The sequence below is a fragment of the Chionomys nivalis genome, chromosome 1 (assembly GCF_950005125.1).
Source record: "Chionomys nivalis chromosome 1, mChiNiv1.1, whole genome shotgun sequence".
Classification (NCBI taxonomy): Eukaryota; Metazoa; Chordata; class Mammalia; order Rodentia; family Cricetidae; genus Chionomys; species Chionomys nivalis.
Genome location: NC_080086.1, coordinates 168,502,797 through 168,510,031, shown reverse-complemented (window position 1 = coordinate 168,510,031; position 7,235 = coordinate 168,502,797). Strand labels below are relative to the sequence as shown.

Below are 7,235 nucleotides of genomic sequence, written 5' to 3'. Positions count from 1 at the left end.
TAATTGCCTACAGGGAAGAAACGAATTCAATTTGGTATTGCTTCATAGTAATCCCATAGGGGGTTCTTTGACCCCTTATGGAAACATGGCCCTTAGACCAGTGGCTTGGGAAACACACATCCGTTTTCATGAACTTAAGAAAATAAGTAGAAACTGTGGTATTTCAGATGACCCCAGAAAGCAGAAAGAAACATCTTGGACTGAGAGGGCTGGTTATAAAGGGAGGGAGAGCTTCAGATGCCGCGTAGGGCGGACACCCAGCATCCTCCTTCACCCCCAACCAACTTGCCTATTCTTGGGCAAGGTTCCCCTGATCCTACACCTCCTCTTTCAGGGTCTGCCTCGTTTTTACTCAGGATTCCATCAAGGAGACCCCTTCTCAGCCCGTGTTGCTCTTGCCAAGCCCCTTCTCCAGGTTCTCTTGTACTGGCACCAACTGTAGTTTCACTTCTGCACAAGAGAGAGGGCACCCATTTTTCTGATTGCTTGCCTCAATGCCTTTCCCTCGATACTTCGCTGTACGTTACCCATGGAGCGCGGCTATGCTCCGTTTCAAAGATTCCAGCACTGTAGAAGTTTAGCTTCGTTTTAAGATTGTATGTGTGTACTTCAACTATTTAAAAAAGAAACTCTGATAAGAAGCACACACTCCCGTTTGACATACACCAGGTTTTAGCAACCCGGAGACCACCATTACAGTGGTTTTACTGCCGGGCAAGCTTGGCTTAGTTTAAAACCCAGAAACAACATTTCTCTTGACATCTGTGTATATATTTGAATGTTTTACTGATGTGTCTTTGAATAGAGTTTGTATTTCTACCCTGATCTGTTCCTAAATTCATGTCTGCCTGTGTCCCCTCAGGTAAATTATTGCAAGAGTATATCCTTCATTAACACAGAAGTGGCCAGACTCCATTCTATCTTGGGGAAAGAATGGGTTCATATGTTCAGTACTGTGTTCTCTCATGGGTGAAAATCCAGCTGTTTAACAAGTGAACACACCCCACATTGCACTATGATGGTAGCATATATGGTAGTTTAATAAATTACATTGTCCCCCTTTCTGTGCCTTCATAAGCATTGCACATAAATACGACAATGTGTACAGCAGTTTCTTTATTTTTATATTTGACTCTTTTCTGCATTACATTTTATAACAGAAAAAGAACCAAGACTAAAATGATACATCTGACTAGAAACTGAAAAAGAGGTCATACAAAGACAGGCAAACTATTACAGTTATTTGTCAATGGGGTTCGCCTTTTGTGTTCTAAAAGTCTACACTTCATGTAGTAAAAATGTGCAAATAGTTCTCAGTGCCAAGTGAAGGCCTGCCATTGCCTTTTGACACGGAATATAATGAGATTACTGGCATCCCACAGTGCAGCTTGGGCTTCTTGCTCCTCGGCAACAATATGAACCCCAGCTACAACTGACCATCAAAATTCCGGTGCTGTGTCAGAGAGGGCACTCCCAGGAAGAACGGAGTGCACTGTTGGGGAAAAGCTTTCTGACTGCTGCGGAAATCCCACCAGGGGTGCAGCACGCATGCGCAAGTGTTCACCTGAGGGGCTCACTTCTGTGACCTCTCTATAGCGCCCGTGTGTGAGGTTTCAATTTTCTTTGGTATTATAACTCCACACAAGCAAACATGGAAAACTTTGTAAAACTCTTGCCATGTGCACAACGGAAAAGGACTTTTTTTTTTTTAGGTGTTTAGGTGAGGTTTTCTTATGTCGGCAAATAAACTGTCAAAAAGATAAGCTAGCCGAACAAGCACCATGAAAACACGAGCATAGCAAACCCTCCAGCGCAAGCTTTTGCACCAAAGCCATTGCCACCATTAGCCTACATAGTCTCCTTGGGTGGCTGGGTGTGCTCAGCTATTGACAAAATGACTGGGCCTGTCAAAACTGGCCTCAAATTGAGTTTAGGAAGGAACGGTATTGACATTGTGAGCTTCAAATTATATATATATATATATATATATATATATATATATATATATATATATATATATATATTCGTTTATTAGTTTGTGTATATGCATGTCTGTGTAAGCAGGCATGCCATAGCGCCTGTGGGGAAGCCAAAGGGCAACTCTATGGAGTCATTTTTCTCCTTCTATTTTTTTCTCAGGTGACCAGGCTTGCTCAAGAAGTGCCTTTGCCATCTGAGCCACCTTGCCAGCCTTACACTGTGTTCTGGCTTGCTAGCTTTATGTCAACTTGACACAAACTAGAGTCACTGAAGAGAGGGGACCTTCAATTGAGAAAACGCCTTCATATGACCCAGCTGTAAGGCATTTTATTAATTAATTATTGATGAGAGAGGGCCCAGCCCATTGTGGGTGGTGCCACCCCAGAGCAGGTGGCCCTGGATCCTATAAGAAATCAGGCTGAGAAAGCTATCGGAGGCAAGCCAGTAAGCGGCACTCCTCCACGGCCTCTGCATCAGCTCCTGCCTCCAGGTTCCTTTCCTGCTCAAGCTCCTGTCCAGATTTCCTTCAGTGATGGACTAAGATGTGGAAATGTGAGTCAAATAAACCCTTTCTTCCCCAACTTGCTTTTGGGCACGGTATTTCATCACGGCACTAGAAACCCTAACTGGGTGAGCTTTGATGTTCAAGATGATGATGAACCCCAGATTTTACATGTTCCCAGCAAAGACTAACACAAAAGAAGACAAGAATTAACTGGGTTTTTTATTTATTTATTTGTTTATCAGTATAAAAAAACACCCTGACTATCCTGTCTCCTGGTTATAACAAGTTGGAGCAGGGAAGTTGTGTATGTGGGTTTTTTTTTTTTTTTTTTTTTACTTTTATCAGCATTTATTTCATGTTGAATTTATTCCCGTGCCATAATTTTTGTTTCTTCAGTTTCTTCTGGGATATCTTTTTCTTCTGTGTAACCTCCTCTTCTGGCTATGGAACAATCCGTTCCTTTTCAGTGAGGATCATCTCCATGTGGCAGGGGGAGCTCATGTATGGGTTAATCCAGCCATGAGCTCTGTAAGTTCGTCAGCGCATCTTAGGTGCTTTGTTCACTTGGATGTGCTCAATGACCAGAGAGTCTATATCTAAACCCTGCAGTTCATCATTGCTCTCTGCATTTTTAAGCATGTGCAGCAAAAATTCTGCACTCTTTTTTGGCCACCGACCCTGTGTCCAGCCCCACTGTTTGGCCTAGGTGCACCTGCCGACTCCATCATTGTACCGTCGGAATGGCACACACTGCTTCTTCAAAGTGACATCTTTCAGATACTTGGTGGCTTTTCGGATATGCATACTCTTGATGGCCTGGGCCATTTCACGGGTGTTCTTAAAGTGAACCCAAAGGTTTGATTCTCTCGATTTGCATGATTTTGTAGGGTTTTCTGGGTCAAGAGAGTAGCGAACCATCTTCACAGGTCACCTCTGGCCGCTTACAGGAAGAGCTGTATTTGTGTTTATACAACTATCTTAGTTACAGTTTATTGCCGTGAGGAGACACCATGACCACAGCAACTCTGATAAAGGAAACACTTAATTTGTGCTAGCTTACAGTTCAGAGCTTTAGTTCATTATTTAGTTCATTGACACTGTGAGCTGTTGTCCATTATTGCCATGGCAGGGGGCATGCAGGCAAACATGGGGCTAGAGAAAGCTCTGAAAGTTGTACATCTTGGTCTGCAGGCAGCAGCAGGAGTCTGTGTCCTACACTTGGAGTCACTTGAGCACAGAAGACCTCAAACACCCCCTCCCCACAGTAACACATTTCCTCCAACAAGGTCACACCTACTTCAACAAAGCCACACCTTCTAATAGTGCCACTCCCTATGGGGGTTATTTTCTTTCAAACCACCACAGTATTCTAACCCTACATAAATGTGTAAATTGTGTCTTATACATATTATATGTTAAAATTAAATCTGCTCTGGGGGTTGGAGAGATGGCCCAACAGTAAAGAGTACTTGCTGCTCTTTCAAAGGACCCAGTTTGATTACCAGCACCCACATGGCAGTTCACAACCGTCTGTAACTCTAGTCTCTCGGGATTGAATGTTGTCTTCTGGGGCATCTGGCTTCAGATCCCCATGTGGTGTACACACATATATATAGGCAAAACACTCATACATGTAAAATAATAAAATAAATTAATCTTTAAGAAATAAAAATCCTACTCTATAGATTAAGTCTATGGTACATTCTAAATATTGAATGCATATTCTATATTTAATTTCATAGAACAGTGTTAGGTTGACAGAAAACTGAGCAGAAAATATAGCAAGCTCCATGTGTTTCTTTTTTCCATCCTCAGTGTCTGCTAAAATCAGCATCTTGCCCTACTGTGGTATATTTGTTATAATTGATAAACTGAGATTTATAATTAATTCATGCAATCATTAATTAAATCCTACAGTTTGTCTTAAGATTCACTCCATGTGTGTTCTATAGATTTTGATAAGTGTCTATAAAGGCATATGTGCATATTGCAGTGACCTACAGAACAGTGTTTTTGTCCACGAGACCACTGAAGTTTTAGTGATCTGGAAAATCCCAACAGGAGAATTGGGAAATCCATAATCCTTTGCTTACAGAGGCAAACAAAGAGCAATGAAAATAGAGCCAACATTCCCTCCATCCAACACATTGTTCAATGAGTTTTGTGTACCTTCTTTGAACTGGAGGACAACAGGGAAGTGGGTAAGAAGTGAGTAGGAAGTAGGTAGGAAGTAGAAGTGAGTAGGAAGTGGGTAGGAAGTGGAAGTGGGTAGGAAGTGAGTAGGAAGTGGGTAGGAAGCAGAAGTGAGTAGGAAATGGGTAGGAAGCAGAAGTGGATAGGAAGCAGAAGTGGGTAGGAAGCAGAAGTGGGTAGGAAGTGGGTAGGAAGCAGAAGTGGGTAGGAAGCAGAAGTGGATAGGAAGTGGAAGTGGGAGTGGGTAGGAAGTGGAAGTGGGAGTGGGTAGGAAGTGGAAGTGGGTAGGAAGCAGAAGTGGGTAGGAAGCAGAAGTGGGTAGGAAGCAGAAGTGGGTAGGAAGCAGAAGTGGGTAGGAAGCAGAAGTGGGTAGAAAGTGGGTAGGAAGCAGAAGTGGGTAGGAACCAGAAGTGGGTAGGAAGACTGTGATGCAATGCACCATCCATGACTGCACTTTGACCCCAGCTCATCATTCACCTCCCCCACATCTCAGATTCCTGACCCACAGAGGGAAGGGAAGGACCTCATAAGGCAGAACAATTCCAGCTCCCCATGAGGGAAGACCCAGAGATTACAGGTGGGGCTGATATGTGTTGAGAAGGTTAGAAAACATTTTTCTTGAGCTCCAGGAATTTTTTTTAAATATTGACTGCATTTGTAGATTCCAGTGACTTTTAAAAAGTAGCTGAGGAGAACATAAATATAGAGTTTTATACTTTGTGTGGTTACAGTCTTAACCAGCAAATAATATGCTTAGACAATGGCTAAAATAAAAAATAATCATATAGATTATTCACAGTTAATGACAGACTTTTTACGTGCACTGAAGGGAACTGAAGGTGATTGTGTTCTGTGTCATTAACAGACATTTTCCTGTGACAGAAAGCCAGCTTGTTAAGAATTATGAAGATGCTCCCAGAAGATGCGCTTTTCTTCTGCCAACCCAGTGAGACCATTCTAAAGTTGGTCCATGGCAAAGAGCATAAAGACCAAAGAACAACCATAAATACCTATGGATGTATCCTGAAGGCCTAGGATTTGTACTAAGAACATTTTTAAACGGTCCTCCACTAGGAAAGAACAGCGTGTCCAAAGGACCGTGTAAACATAGGCAATTAATAGCAACTAATGTTCATTTTAAGCTTCGAGTCCTAAGCACTTCACATGGATTATAACCTTTTATCCACTCATCCATCTTATGAAGTAGATACTATTATTATCTCCATTTTATAGACATGGAAAATAAAGCAAGGAGACAGAAAGAAGCTTGTCCGTGTTCTCTCTGGGATCTAAGCCTGGGCTGACTGACTCCTGCTCCTCGGTGTTAAACCACTAAACGTCACTGCTGTAAAACTGTATGTTTATGTTTATGTCAACCTGTTTATTTAATGAGAAAGGAAAGACATTTTCATAAAACCATGCATCTAAAATGGGAGCAGAAAACAGTTGCCAAATAAAAATGGTCTGTTAAAGACTTGTTTTCGGTTTAGAAATACACACACCGCAGCCTAGTTGATTTTTACATTGAAGTGGGTCACTGTTTGGAATGCTTGCAATCAGATGACTTTGGCTATTGCTAGGATGATGAAGAGCAAAGTCTTTTATAACCCCGGAATCTGTGTCTTCTTCCAGTACTCATACACCGCCGTGTTTTATTTGCTGGCTTGGCAAGGAAGAACTCTCAGGTCCTTAGAAGTTCTTGACGATCATGTGACATTTTTAATTTCTTTTCTGAACATCTTGTCACCGTGACATAGATGTCAGACCTACAGGAACAACACTTCCCAAACGGGAGGACAGACTTGCTGGACTTGGAGACACAAGTCTGTCATTCCAAGCTCTTGGGAGGTACAGGCAGGAGGATCAAAAGTTCAAGATTCATCTAGGACTCACCTGGATAACTTACTAAGATTTAGGTTTCAAACAATTTTTCAAACAGTCAGGTGTATGATTCACTGGGAAATACTGGCCTGGCATGCATAAGGCCCTAGGTTCAATTCTTGGTATTGCAAAAGGAAAGGGAAAGCACAGAAAAATGAAGGAAGGGAAGAAGGGAGGGAGGGAAGAAGGGCAAGAGGGAAGGAGGGAGGGAAGGATCACTTTCGCTGAGAACTGAGTAGGATTTCTCACGTCTTCACAGCTACTTTCTGCAATTTAAATTGTTATCCTGGTTTGACAAATTAGGTTCAGAGGCATTAATATTTTCCTCAATCCGGTTCAGCTAGTATATGTTAGTGCTAAGGTCTGGAAGTGCAGTTTTCTTTCCGCCACCATTTCTTTTGATTCCTATAACCTTACCTTTTTAACCAAATAGGAAAAGGCATTAGGAAATGAAAATCAATTGTTTAAAGAGAAAATGTGAGCTTTGGACAAAAAAAAAAAAAAAAAAAAAAAAAAGTACAAGAGAGGTAAGGAAAGAATGAAGAAAGAGGAGAGGCAGTGGGGGAAACGTTCTTATACCCTTACAGGGCAAATGCAAAAAATTCCTAAAAGCGAGCTTGGGAGCAGTCAGGGCCATGGGGCTGGAGGAATTCAAGGCAGCTCGTGAGGATTTCAA

The 7,235-nt window shown here is 42.0% G+C and overlaps 1 pseudogene; it reads right to left on the bottom strand.

Moving 5' to 3' along the window:
- Positions 1–2,833: 2,833 nt before the first annotated feature.
- LOC130890405 (60S ribosomal protein L17-like) lies at positions 2,834–3,399 on the bottom strand (annotated as a pseudogene).
- Between the last annotated feature and the right edge of the window lie 3,836 nt (positions 3,400–7,235).